Genomic DNA, 16,459 nt, shown 5'->3' with positions numbered 1-16,459 from the left:
ATCCACAGGTTTTAACTTTACTTTCATTTTCTCATATTTTCAGAAAACCTGGTTATAAATAGCTGACATATTTTCTGAAAATGTTATATTGGAATTTACGTTGTATTTTCTGAAAATGGCTATGTGGGAAACCACAAATTCAACCAATCAAAAGCCTGCCATTTTCTGCAAGGTTTGGCAAGGCAAACTGCAATTTGCTTTTACTTTGGCCGAATCATTGGCCGGAAATCTATTGTGCAGAAATTTGCAGATTATTTTATTAATAAAATGTAAGGTGGGTCATGGTCCTTTGATCTTCTATTTTCAATTAGTAAGTATAGAATAAGGTACAACATAGTAATTAAAACTTTAATTAAACTTTTGAATTAAGTTTTTAAATTAAACCTTTAATAAGCTTTAATTAAGCCTTTAATCCAAAAGTCCAGTTTATACCATGGATACAGGTTTCGTCCCCGATATGTAGAAATCTGATGTAACAATTTCTTAAAAGCATAAATTGTTAATTCTGTAGATGCTGAATCCTCATACGGGAGTGAATATCAAACATTGTTCCTTGTTTTAGATAATTTTAAATTTTTTCTTATACATAGATATTAATTTATCAGTGGTCAAAAGTCCTCAGCTGCCTCAGCTGTTATATAACATAGTCAAATATATCAAATCAAACATCATCCTGCGGCCTATCATTCCGCCACCTAAATATAAAATGTGATATTGGGCTTATTAGTCGGTTTATTACGGTCACCCGGGATCTCGCACCCTTTAATAGAAATTAATAAAATCTATGTAATAAGTCCAGTTTTTCTGACTATAAACACACCACCTCAAAAGATATCTAGTAGCATCTATTTTATAATTCTTGGTTTGTGTTTATAAAAACTTCATAATCTACATAAATTCCAGGTCTTACTTCAAATTCCTTTAAATAATTTAAACGCGGCATATTTTCATATGTGAATGTACCAGCACCACGACGGTCCAAAATACTTTTTCATTTGTATGTAATCAAAAGGATGATTAAAATAGTATACAAAGAAAACACTTCTTACTCACTTCCTCTACCCTTTATTCTATTTTCCTGTCTTTTCCTTTTTTAAGTTTGAAGTTTTTCAGCTCATCATCACTCGTTTGTGTGGCAACTTCAGAAGTCAGATAAACTATCACAACGCCTTTTGTTCTAGCTAATATGTGTTCTTGTTTTAAGAAAATCATTTTTTTTTACTTTTGTAATTTCTGTGGTATTTAGTGGTAATTTCTTCTTCGACATAATTGGTTATATGCTTATGTATTAGCATTAAATTACTTGGTATTAGCAGTGATTGATTCTTCCTCCTTGTTTAGCTGATATTTTCAACTACAGAGATCAAATCATTTGTTATTTTTTTTAAATTTATCATTAATTATCTTAATTGCTTCAGTATCAGCAGTAATTAACTCTCCTTGTTTACTGAAATTCAACTACAAAGACCAGTTCATTTTTTATGTTTTTCCAACATTATCATTAAATTCATTAATATCTTCTGTATTTTTTTGTAATATATACTAAATTCTGCATATTTTAATTTGGACGGTTTGTCAACAATACTAATCAATTTTCGAATTTGTATTTTAAAGTCATCAATTTTATAGATTAATTTCTTTTTTTAAAGTCATCTAATGCTGTTCAAATGATCACACCTTTGTGAGCTGCCTTTTCCAATCAAGATTATATTCTGCAAATTTTATTTGAAAATGTATCGAGTAAATCTGATTCCCTTTTGCCCTTTCAGTATTAAGTTTATTTATTTCTGTTTTGATTTTCTAACTGATACATATTTTTGTAACATTTTCTCAAGCTTCATAATCTATCTTTTAGCTCTCATGTTAATCATACTATCTTTTAAGTCTTGAACTTAGTGTATACAATGTTTAAAATTAACTGCGAAATACTTCTTTTTATATTGTCATCTGTCAAATCAAGATTTCTCTTCCAAGTACTTTAATAGAATCAGTCATAGCTTTACATTTCTTCTTCAATTTTAACCTTGTAATTGATTAATTAATTAATGAATTCTTTTTAAAATCTTTGTTTAATTCTTCAATATTTCTTACTTCTACTTCTAGTGTTTGTTTTATACTTTTGACAACTTCAAGTTTATAGTCATCTATTACACTTTGAATTTTTTTAAACACAAACCGTCTTGAAACTGCATCGTTGGGTTTAGCGGGATTTCCTAGTTTGATATTTCATTACCTCCCATATCTAATGCCCTATTCATTGTGTTATCAAGTTCCTTATTCCTATTGGAAGATACGACTCCGTTCCTTTTTAAGCTTTTTGGAATTGTTTTTTAGTACATAATCCACTTAAATCAATATCAAATTTAACTTACTTATACTGGTCAGGTTCACTTATTTGTTTTACATCATTAAAAACTCCCATTATATAATTATTATATATGCCAGTAAGTTTTTCTTGGTTTGTCAATATATAATAAATCTATTGTTTTTATTTGTTACATTATCAAAAAAGTATCCACGATCTATATTTTGTTTCATTCAAATCCTATTATTTCCCCCGTTTTACCCTGGGACTTTCAAATAAAAATATAATGTAACGGTAATTCGAATATCTTAGGTGTTTATAGTAAGACTGACTTAAATAAATAACACAACAGTTTTTGTGACGTCCTTGAATAAAGTAATTTGTTATTTCATTGTGTAACTTATTTATCTTCACATACAAAATCATCAGAATATTACTACTTTTTGTTGTTCTTGAATTCAAGATTCTCACAAGGTTCAATTTGGTCGGATCAGCTGAATATTCAAGTATTTCCATTTGGATCTAATTTAATCTTTTGCAATTTGGTTTAAGTTGTAAATTAATCCTGAGATTTTAGATTGTTCTAAGTTTTTAGCATATAAGTAAATTTAACATAATAATATAAAGGTTTCCGAAGGATATCATTAAATGTATTTTGATTTCCAGATCCAGAAGATCCACATATTAACATTCTAAAACATGAATCTGGCATAAAAGATAAAATTGTTTAAAGTTATTGGATTTATCACTGTTTTGTACCATAATTGGAATTTACGCATTTATATTAATAATACATTATTTTTACAATATCTTACAGTATCTTACATTCTTTACATTATTATAATTACTTACATATTATTATATATAAATGCAATCAAACTAAATGAAAATGATAAAAAAAAAAATTAGTCGGGCAAAAGATGAGAGATCTTAGAGAATAAATAATGAGAGAAAAAATAAGAAAAAGCTACAAAATCGGGATATGTACACTAAATTAATAAGCCTATTACTGAAAAAAAGAAAAGTCAAAAAGACAATTATTCAAGTCAGTTAAAAAGCATAACGGAATTAAGGAGTCAATTAGCGTTACTTCCAAACAGTTATGTTGATAAAATAAAAGAAGTAGAAACAACATACAAAAAATCAATAGATAACGGAAGGACAACCACCTCCGGACTAAACAACCATTACAAACCATTACAGCCGGAAGAACTATGGGTTTGGAAGAGCTATTCCGAGAACCTCCCGAAGAATTAACAGAAGAATTTACTAAAAAGTAGCAAATTTAGATGTAAAAAATCGATAAAGATATAATATCAGAATATGAATTGCCTACATTGAACAAGTTAGTAATAAACATAATAGAGATGAATGATAATCCAACAAGAAAGAGTTAACGAAAAAATTAAGACAATTACTCGTAGAATTAAATGAATAAAGTAAAAAAAAATCCATAGATAAAAAAATTAAATTTTACCAGATGCAGAACCTATGACTGCAGGTGAGTATGTTTCGGAGTTAGAATTTAATATAGAGAAAATTTTAAAAGATACAATGAACGCTTATTAAAAATATTAAAAGACCCAAAGGTATTTTGGACAAGACGGACAAGGAATTACGATATCATAACCCATATAAATTTCAACCAAATGGGACAATATGGTTAATTTAAATTATTAACTTAAAAAACTTTATGGTCAAAACAAAATTAATTGCTATGAGGATAGAATTCAGGAAAAAATTATTAACACTAAAGTAATGATATTTAATTTGATTTGATTAATAAAAGATATAACAATAATAAAAAGCTTTCAATTCAATCAAAAAAAATATTTAAGAATAACAGAAAAGTCAGGATGACCTATCAATAAAAGATCTAATGAAATATAAAAAAGTAATTAGTGGACAAGGTTAAAGACATTTGCCATGTAATCCAAAAGAATTGGTTAATTATGACTTAGAGTTAATTTGTGGTTCAATTGATGCTGAAATAATAATGAAGAACTAAAAAATGAAGGTATTTAGATTAATTGAGACCATTAACAATGAAATCACTCTTACCAAAAGAACATGAAATGTTTTATAAAAAATATTTTTCTTGATATCTAAATGGAACAAAAAAATATTAAGTCTGAAACGTTTCAAGATAATAAAAATATCCGAGTGAATTTTAACCAATCAGATTTAGTCGTTCTTTAATTTTAGTTCAAAATAAAACTTACGTTGTTGGTAGGATAGTAGTTAACACTAAGACCTATTCTTGCAATAATATTAGTGAGAATATGACAATAAAAAAATTCGTTAACATAATGGTAAGGATTGGAAAAGATATTAATTTACAAATGGTTCTTACAGTACACAGATAATATAATTATATTAAGTAAACATTAATAAGTAATGATGATTATGAAATTGATAAATCAGAATTGCTCCAATAAGTTTGAATTTGGATTTAAGTAGGTTTTAAGATTTTGATTTCAATTACCATAATTTATAAGTTGGATTGGGAATATCAAATTTTCATACATAGCTGGATTTGAGAACAAAAAATTAGACAAAACTGAATGGGGAACTAAAAACACCAAATAAAACTACCTCTGGGGATACAATTTACATTCCTGTATGATCTTATTGGATAATTCACTTGTGATGGTAATTTCAGTGATATTAATCTTTGCTTAAAGTACTGCAGATTAACAAGAGCTTATCCATTTACAAAAGAACCACAAAGACTGGATATTCTGAATTAATAAAAATATAAAAGAATTCAATAAGAATATATATTACAATGGTAATTTGTGTAGAAATACTTAAATTTAATGAGGTTGAAACAAGTTTTTACACTAATTTTAAAAAGAAATTTAATTAAAACTAAAGTTTTAAAACTTTTTATTATGAAATTTATAAATTTTAGTTTTATATAAAGAACAAAAACGTTATGATAAAAATAAAGAATATTTATTTATGTGATGCTCACACAGGAGAAGAAATCTACACGGAACAGGTATCTTTGACACTTTAACGAAATTAAGTCCATCTTCAATTGCACAGCTGGAAAAAAAAAGCTTTGGAAACAGCAGGAAAAGCTGCGTTTAGAAAGTGGAACTAAAAAGTTGGCACAGAAAGTTTGGAAATTTAGCGCGCAAAGCTTATTGGAAGCATCACTAGATACTAATACAATTGTTTGAAGCAAACTTAAAAAGAAACCTGCTCCGTCAGTTGGTAATTATTGCTATAGGAATTACTAGAAAAGAATAACAGTAAAAATAATAATGATATTGAGAGGATAATCAAATGAGAATAAAATAAAATATTGTCCAGGTATCAGGACTTTAGCTCGTGCGGGAACTTCAGCTCAACAAAAACGTCATTAACAGATTAATTTATAAAAACTAAAGTTTTACCTTATAAAAAATAAAATAAATTATAAAAAAATTAAAAACCTAAAATAAAAAAATAAATAAATATAATATATACATGTTTAGAACAATAACAATATTGTGAAAGATATTGAATTAACTCTATTCAATTAGATACAGCTTTAAATATCTGTCCTGGGAAATAATTTAAGCAACAAAAAAACAACGGATATCACTTTACAATTAATGAAAGAAGTCATATTTTGATTGTTTAAGTTTATTTTCGAAGTAAGTTTAAAAGTAAATAATTGCTAATAGGTAATAATTATGATGGGAAATTGATCCAAATTGCTCTAATTAATCGCAGCTTCATTATTGATCAGTTAGTGGTTTTAAACAAAATGGAAAAATTGTTATGATTGTAATAATTTATATAAGGTAGTAAATGTAAAAATTTAGTCTGTCATGAACTATCTGAAGATTATTGCAAAATCAACTGGAACAAATGAATTTAATTATTAGATGTTATCGCTAGTGCTGACAGCCGAAAAGACCAAGCAACATATACTTCGTGGGTTTGCCTCAAGAAAAACATTAATCCAAGGTGGTGCAGAGGTAAATACAAAAATATCAAATAAATAATTAATCATATTTTCCAGGAGAGTTTTAGAAACTAAAAATTTACCTCCAAGTCACATTCAAATAACACTACATCTGACAGATGATGATGAAATAAATTTTAGAGCAATGCAGCTGATCCATGTAGAGTAATTGCACAAAATAATTCTATGGTTCCACGATTACATTATAATGAATTTGGGTTTGAATCTAATTACTACAGAAAGATTAACAACAGCAAGAAGGTCATAACCTATGGAAAAGGTGACACCATCAACTTATACACCACACCTAAAATAACCATATAGACTAACGTCTGTGAAAAACAACCACAACACGTATTTGTTTAATTAACAACACCTGATAAAAGTAATCACACATCAGACACCACTATAATAAGATACATTAAAATTAATGCAGCAAATGAACATTGTATTTTGAGCTCAATGACGACTTGAAGTTGGTACTGGAGTTATTATATAACCAGAAACAGAAACCCAAGTATAAACATGAGATATAAGATGATGTAATTAATTATTATTATACACAAAATAATAAAACTACTGAAGACTGCTAAATAGATTCAAACTCATAGTTAATTTGGATATTTTCATTTAAACATGGAAAAAAAAAAGGAAGTAACTACAGAAGATCCATAAACACATTACATTAACAGCTAAATTAAATAATCCACCGCAGTCATCTAGTGTTTACGCAATGTATTATATGAGAAACATGTTAAATAAATACTATTGGAAATGAAACTTGTTAAGTTTAAATAACATAAATATAAAATATATAAAATGTCATCAATTATATTGAATATAAACTTAACCTTACAGATGGCAAAAGAAAAATTTAGCACACCGCTTAAATAAAATTCCACATACTTTTAGATTAAAACATGAACAATTACGTGAAACTTCCCTTACTATTAACAAAAACACAAATTAATCAAAAAAAAAGCTCTTGGCAATATAAGAAGGGATTAGAAAAATACATTTCAAAAAAACAAATGTCCAGTCAAGGTCAAAATGGTGGATTTTTAGGAGCTATACTGGTTTGCTAGGAACAACAATCCTATCCCAATGGCAGCAAAAAAGCTCCTAAAAATATTAGAGCCCCTCTAGGCATTGGTGCTTTGTCCGGGCTAGCCAGCACTGGTGTTAGTAAAATACTTGAAATGGTATGATTTCATTAGCTAATGATAAGAGAAATATAATAAACGCCATAAACCTTAACAATCTTCACAAACCACCAAATCAAAGAAAGCAATTATAGGTATCTGGAGAGGATTAAATAAACAGCAAAACCAGAAGAAGGCAAGACTGGGAGTGGGGGGGGGGGGGGGGGGGGGGGGGGGGGGGGTTTGGGGTGGGGGGGGTGGGGGGGGGGGGGGGGGGGTGGGGGGGGGGGTGTGAGTTGTTAGTGTCATGATTATTGAGTATGCAGAGCTCTTACTGATGAACTTGTAGATAGCTGGTGCTAGACTGCGGGACGGGGCAACCTGCTAAGTGGAAAAGACTACTGATAGATTCACAACGGAGACCTTACAGACAATTCCTATAGTAAAAAAAAAATAAAATTTATAAACAAAACTATTCTAACTTTGAAATTGACCAATGGGTAAAAACAATTAAAAAATTAAAAACTTTAGGGGTGTGTTTAGTAGAAATAATATACAAAAATAAAAGAAAAGTTGAATGTGAATTATAAATTTGACGACTCCTGTTGGGTCCTGGAACCACATTGGGTTTGTTAAGTAAAATAACATGAATTTCGACCCATATGGACTTCCTCCACCCAAAATGAAGTAATTAATATATACAAATGTTAAAATACAACAATGTTCAATATCAAGACAAAACAAGTATGCTTTGTGGATATTATTGTTTAATTTTTTCATAAAAATGTTACAAGATAAAGTACCTTGTATGATATATTGTAAAAAATACTAAAAATTCATAATCAAAGAGTAAATGAAAAAACTCATTATAAATTATTATTACCAATAAAAACATGTAAATTAAACTTATGAAAACTGTGTTTTATTTAACTGTAATAATTAATAGTAAGGGAATATTTAATAATATAAATTGAAAAAGTAAATAAAAAGAACGGCAATTAATAAGAGAAAAAAAAAAAAAAAAAAAAAAACCTCCATTGATTTTAACAAGTTATACCAAGATACTGATAGTGTGATATTTCAATGGAAAACAGAAATGCTAGTCCTGATTAGTTCACAAAGGAAATAATGTAAGAATTAAATTTTAATTGCTTCTGAAATTATTCTTGTTGATGCAATTAAATTAGATAAAAGAGAACTAAATTACAAATAAAAAAATAAAGAACATTAATTCTTCAAAGTTATAATGTAAAAAATAACAGAAAAAATGAATCTATTCTATAATTATGCAAATGAGATTTAAAAATAAATGATGTTAGTTCTATTATTCTTTAAACGTTTTTAAGAATAACAGTTTAACAAATTAAGGTTCTATAATTTAAATAAAAACTTTAATTAAAAACTTAATTAATTAAGAATAGCTAATGTATCAATACCATTATCAAGAATATATCTTTTATCGTCATAACATGATCAAATGTTTTATTTATAACATAACTGGAAAGAATGTGTTTATTAGAACGAATAACTAAAAGGTGTGATTACTTTGGTGTGAATTAAACAAAGATCTTTGTAATTTTTATGAACTATTGTTTTCTTAACAACGAAGTTTTTTAATCCATTACATTTTTTAACAACAACTTCATTTTCTAATCAATAAGATATACATTTTACTTCTTAAATCCGACAAATTCAACGATGGAATACCGGCAGCTTCATCTTTAAATTTTCCATTACTATTTTTATTATTATCGAAATAAAATTTTGAGTTGTTTATCGTAATCCACAAATATCAAATAAATCTTGTCCTTATAAAAGTCTTATAATGCCTCTCAGGTTTTTATTTCATAACATAATGAATCAGTGTCAGTAATAATAATTTACAATTACCCCTTTACTTTCCTTTAATGTAATTATAATGACATCATACATTAAAAATTTTTGATAAATCTAGAATGCACATTCCAACATAACAAGGGTGTGGTGTGGTGGTGTGAGCAGCACAAACCTTTCTTTTATTCAATGAATACCAAAAGGTTAGAGTTAAACATCGTTGAACTAACAAATGAAGTTTGGCTATGTATTTTTAATAAAATAATTTCATCATGTGTTAATTTAATATTACCCCCTCTTACGTAAATTCTCCATCGTCTTACCGAATACAGAGTAGTTCATTAACTTAAAAAGTCCTTTGAAATGAATTTTTTGCTTTAGATCTTTTTTGAGTATTAAAATCAATATACTTTGTTAACCAAGGACTTCGTCAAAAGTTAATATTTTGTGTATTTTGTTTCTTTTAACCCTAATTGTGTATATAGTCAAGATTTTTTATAATGAACTACATAATTTTGTTTTTTCATTAAAGTTGGAACCAACTTCTTTAATTACTTTTTCCTATTCCAATTCTGTTTTAATATTTATTACATATAATCATAAAGCCAATTAATCTGGTATTATTATTTTATTCAGGAGCTAAAGGATAATCATTGTGGGTTTTTATGTAATTCTTTTGGATATTCAAGATCACATTCAACTATAAAGTTTATTTTACCTTTTGCAATTAAATTCTTAAATTGTCATTTTCGATATAAATTAAAAGTTATCCAGAGGATAAAGGTTGACACATAGCCATAAACCCGTAAAGAGTTTTGGCGTCATTTACATAATGTATTTGCTTCCTTTCCTTTGAATTATAATCCTTCATATATTTATTGTTTGCTTTAACTGTATCTGTTTTGAAATATAACTTAATCCTCCTCACAGTCCCTTTTTCAATAAAAAGATAACATACAGATATCATTATAAATCTAACTTAATTCCAGTCATTTTTTAACATTGCAATCCCAAGCTACCCCAGGAACTACTAAAATAATTACAAGATCTAATTTGTAGTACTCTAAACATAGTTTTTCCTAAAAATTTTCAAATACATCACTAAAAGTAATACGTCATTTTTTAAATATTAGAATCATGAATCTCCATTGTTTTAATTTTAAATTTTTTCCAGATATTTTAGCATGTTCGATATTCAATATCAGAAATATAAGTTCATTTAAAATTGAATAAAACTCTTCTTTAGAAGTTAATTTCTGTTTTCTATATGAATTTTTAAATGAATCCAGTAATCATATGGTAAACACCTTTTGTTTTTAAATAATTCTATGTAATCAAATTCTTTTTTGAAAATAAATATTTAAATTCTGGAATATTTTTTACTAAGTTATCCAATGATTGAGACATAAAAAAGGAAATGAATCAATAAAACCAAGTCAGAAAATCATAAATGCCATATATCTTTCCATATTGTATAGGAATAACATTAATTTCTTTTTAAATTTTCCTATTTGTGCATAATAAAATGACCGACAAAACCACTTAAATTATGAAAAATAACAGGAATTTTTTGGATGTGTTAGTTTAAATTAATATTACATTCTGAGTGAGCACTTTTCCCTGAATTTCCTGTTAAATGACAGTGATCACGGACAGTATTTTTCATTTTCCTATATTCTTATTTCACAAATATGACAAAACTTTTGTTTTTAAATTCGGTTGAAACATTTTAGACATTCATAGTTCTTTTGTTAAAATGTTCATAAAATATTTCTTACAATATTCCTCTTCCTCAAGCATTTTTTCATAAACTTATAAACTGCCATTAGGACCTCTATAAATCTGGGTTGGTTTAGTATTTTATCGTCGTAACCAACAAACAACTTTTATAGCCCGAACCACAATCTATATGATTTTGATATGGTTTCCAGTAAATGAAGATTCAGTTGATGGTAAAGCAGTTAAAACTTTTTTTTTAGTTATTGATTCAAAATCAGCATAATTCCAAAAGGTACAGCTAAACCTTTATGATAATTTATATAAATTGTACTTTACTTACCCTCTTTTGGCATTTTACACTTGGATACCATTAATATCTAAACAATTTGGAATATGTTCATTTAATATTCTTTCTTGCGAAAATTCTGTAAACATGATTTACAAAAATGATTTTTATGTTGATATTTTGTTTTTTGAAACATTAATCTATTAAAGTCTTTTATCCACACAATAATGTTGGACTAACAGTTCTTGAGCTTACAGTCATCATCAGTTTATTAGCATTTATTTTATCATTATAATTAGCAACATGATCACAGTGTTCTTGACGTATGATACTTTGCTATAGTAACAATGTATAAAAACTATTTTCTTCATAATCCAAATATATTAAAAGATATTTCAATTTTAAAACTTCTATTTAGGTATTTGATTTTAATGTAACAGGAAATTTAATTCCAGTATAACAAGTCGTTTATAAGTTTTTTTATATTTTGAAACTCTTTGAGGGTCTTTTCCAACAGGAAATTTGTAAGCAAATGACACATCTAAAACATTCATTATCATCATCTTTATATTTATTAATCCCTTTCATTGAAATTTTTAATGGTTTTGTAATTCTAATAAACTTGAAGCAGCCAATGATTATACTTTATATATATTTATTTAATTAGCATCACAGACATCTATACTCCAGCCACTTCCTTCAGAAATCCCATTACCAATTCAATTTAAATAGTTCATCAAAAAGCATGATGTTAAATTTTTTTTATTTCGTTGTGTTAAAAATTTCTAAAGCCATTGATTGAAAATAAGCTGATTTATATATTGTATCAGTTGTATATAAATCCCTTTTTGCAAAAGTTATTTTTAAACTACGTTTAATTTTATACCTTTTAAGTTTTAAGTTTCAATTTAAGTATAACATAAGATCGTTTTATAGTTAAATATAATTGATTCTTTGGATCTTGTCTATATGTAATTTTTAATTTCAAATTTCTTATAAATTGTTTTGAAGATCTCTCGATTTCCATCTATATATTATATTTAGAAAAAAAAATCTTCAAGCAAAAAAGGATTAAAAAAATAATTAAAAAAAATATATTAAAAAAAGTAATTAAAATAAATAAAGTTTTAAATTATCTTTAAGAAGAAATAAATATTTAAACTTATAACTTTTTCCATTAACTTTTGATATTCCACAATTTTACTCGGTTGTCCCTTCGCAACACATATTTTATTAACCAGCAATAATACCAAATTCTATAGATGCGTTGTAAGTGCTTCTATATATTTTTTCTTCATTAGTATCACAGTCGGTTACAAAACTTTTTAGGATTGTTCGATAAGTATTTGGCTGGGACAATCCCAAAATCTTTCAGTCTTTTCTTCTTCATTAATAAACAACCACAGTCCCAATCAAATAAGTTCTTTTACGAAGAAAAGGATCAATACCAATTTGTAATTTATCAAAGACGTTGTTTATATATTCATCGCTAACTATTGATTTAAATCGATTATATAATACATTTCTTCTTTTAAGAATTTCTTATATAATTTTCATCTGGAATTCATTATTTCTCCTAAGTGCTCGATAATTTTGGCATAAACACATTCTACTTCCTTACTATTAACCATCTATATATAATATACTTATAGAAAAAAATCTTAAAAACGCACCTAATTGAAATATATTGATTTGAGAAATTTGTTTATATTATCTATATCTTATTGAATAAGATTTTAAAGTCATTTTTTCTAATTGGTTACAACTGTTTAAATGTAAATACCTTCTTAAACATTCTGTATAACCATTCCTTCGTGTAATTTGTGTAGTTTTTCTAAATAATCAAAACCAACTTTTTTCTTCCGTTTCTGTTCTTTTTTGAAGAGTTGGTGTACCAGTACGCATTGGTAAACCCTTCTGTCCGCTGCATCAATGCATCTCAACCACACCCCCCCCCACTCTGAGGCTGAAACTAAGACCTCCCCCACACCCCGCTAATCGCAACTTCCAGGTCCTTGCCACCGCCCGACTGCCCACGCTGCCTTGTCTCCCCCTTCTAAAACATCCTGAACCGCCCTGCCCATACCGCATCCCCTCCCCCACCAAAAATCAAACCCCCCCCCCCTTGCCCCAGGACTGTCGTTGAACATAGAGCTCCACCCGTCGACATCCGATACCATTTTAAAACATATTACAGGTCGGTTTTAACATTAAACACATCCATCAATTGGGTTTTTTTTTCCATATGGTTTTATAATAAGATCAGTTAAGAAAAGATTGTATTACTGCCCCACACGGGGTCATTTTAACACCGTTTGTCATGATGTTGTTTGTTGTAAAAACATTACTGTTAGTTAAATAACACCGTTTCAAGAACAGAAACACCATCAAACTGTTTAGCAGAATATAACATTTTTATATGACTGTTAAAGTTGTTAGCTGAAAAGGAAATAAATATTAGGAAGGTTTCTTGAGCGCAGTTCAGAAAAGGTTATATGAATTATAACTTGGGTCAAGAGGCTTTGTCTCCGAAGGGCGTAGCCCTGTCCCATAACATTTTGCCATTCGTGAAATTGTTTTCTGGAAATTTATTAAACATATCTAACAGATAGGATTAAATTCCATTACATAAATATCTAAAAACGTACTTTTCCTGATGCAATATACCTTCCAACTGATAAATATTTCACTTTTTATATAAAATACATATAGAAAAAATCTTTAATAAACTTTAATACAGCTCTCTTCTATTTTAACTTTTATATCCGTTAAGTTTAAATTCTTCATAATGCATTTCAAGAGGTGTTGAATAATTTTTTTTCTTCTGCCTTTCTAATAAGTATTGTAAAAATATCCTGATTAACTTTTTTCTCTTCTTCTTTATTATACTTTTCCAATCCGTGCTTTTGTTATAAGTTGTTATATCTTGGTGTGAGTGATTTTTAAAAAAAAATTTTCTTGTCGTCAAGTTTTAGTCTGTTAATAAATATGTAATTACTGATGGAACAGCGCCGGCAACTGCTACAAATATTAAAGGAATAGCTGGAACAAGTGCTAAGCAGCTGAACAACCAAAAACACCTGCTGTAATATATAACCCAGACTTACTCTCCCACAAAAATTATAAACTTGTTTCACCAGTAAGCAGCAGCTAGTTTAGTTATGTGAATAATTAATTGAATCTATTGTTTTCTATTCCATTATTATTAAAATAAGATTTTATTACTCATTTATATAATTAAACTTTGTTATTTCTAAATTAAATTTTGTTCAAGATCGCTAAACGGAACCCAACTATTAAATTTTTTCACTATAACCATTCCATTTTACTAAAGCTTGTTTTTTCTTATATTCCTCGTCTAATAACTATTCAATTCTAAAACTTCATGAGTAAAGTAGGTAAAAGATCATGTTCATAAAATTGAACCTTGAACATTCATCATTTAGAATCTTTAATAATGTATTGTTTCTGGATTTTGTATAATTAATTATATAAATTATAAATATTACCTCTGTCCAATTTGGTGAATATCCTTTTTCAATGTCTTTTAGTTTTTACTATAGCGAACTCGATCACCAAATTTTTAATTTTGCTTTGCCTCTTTTGGTATCTTTAAATCACCATATAATTAAAGAACACAGACCATTATTTAGTTTTACTAGCTCGGTTGGTGTCATTTTTATACAAGAATGTTTTGTTTTTGTTATATTTTATCAAGCCCATATCCAGCAAATTATTTGAAATAAGTATAAGTATTATTTGGCTGTAAATATTTCCACATAATCTTTATAAACTACTATTAAATCTTTCTATACTACAGCCATTCCTTCATTTAAATGTATGGTACATACTAATTTATTTTTATTCAAAATGATTCAAACGTTTTATTAGAAAATTCTTTTCCTTCATCTACCATAAATTTATGACTGGTAATCGTCCTTCAGAAATTATTTTTTTCAAAGCTTCAGTAACAGATTCCCAGTTTTCTTCTTAAATGGAAATAACTCCAAGCATATTTACTAATAAATCAATAACGGTTAACAAGTACTTACTCCTTTATTATATTTTGAAAAGCATGCATTTCACTAAATCAGCTGACAAGTATTCATCAATATCAAATAACTATCACTCTTCGTTTTCCTAAATTTCCTTTTAAATTGGTTTGGTAATTTCATCAGCCTAATTCATCGCTCATGTTTATTTCGGGGGTTACTCTACCCCCTTTTCCCCCCGTTTTTGACTTTGTTTTTGTCCCAGTCCTATTGTATTTTGTTTTAATATAGGTTTTTACAACAAATGTGTTTGGCAATCATTTCTCCCAATGATTTTGATTTAGTTTTATTAAATCGAAAGCATTGGTTTTATCACGATGTACCCTTTTTTACATCACTGTCATAGCAAAAATCATGGTCCATACATACTGCATCAGTTCATGACAGGGGTCCATTATCTAGGGGATTTCCTGGCCCACAATATATATCCTGGAAGTGTTAACCTATCTTAGTAATAAAGTAACATTGTTTTATGAATAACTAAATTACCCCCTGTACTTTTACAACGTTTGATTTCATCTTCCACAAGAAGAACAAGTAGCCCTTATCATTTTTCTCCCGTTTTTTTGTTGTAACAAAATGAGGATTATATTATCAGTAAATTCTTCTTTCATTCAAACAATATATTTTATTTGTAAACTCATCTATATCAAATGTAGTTAAAATTATTTAAAGACTAATAATGTAGTTATTAATTCAAATATATTACTAAAGTATAATATAATAAAATCTGCCAAAGTTTTGCCCAAGATTCGGCAAAGGATTACGGCCCAAAGTAAAAGCAAATGACAGTTTGCTAGCCAACTTGGCAGAAAAATGGCAGCTTTTGAGATTTTGAATTTGTGTTTCCACATAGCCATTCAGAAAATACAACGTAAATTCCATATAACATTTTCAGAAAATATTCAGCTAATTTTATAACAGGTTTCTGAAAATATGAGAAAAAGAAAGTAAAGTTAAAACTGTGGCTTTTTAATTTGTCCGCATTGGTCGGTTTAGGCCAAAGACTAAATGTTAAATTAGATTAAACTGCGCCAGAAGCGCTATATTTAATACTACTTAATCATCTACCCTTTGAAAGTCGAATATACTGCAAAAATCTATTTTCAAGGGCAGACTATTAAAATCAAGCCCGGGTACCTATAATTTTTAATACATACT

The sequence above is a fragment of the Mercenaria mercenaria genome, chromosome 6, assembly GCF_021730395.1.
Source record: "Mercenaria mercenaria strain notata chromosome 6, MADL_Memer_1, whole genome shotgun sequence".
Lineage (NCBI taxonomy): Eukaryota > Metazoa > Mollusca > Bivalvia > Venerida > Veneridae > Mercenaria > Mercenaria mercenaria.
Note: the sequence above shows the minus strand (reverse complement) of the source record.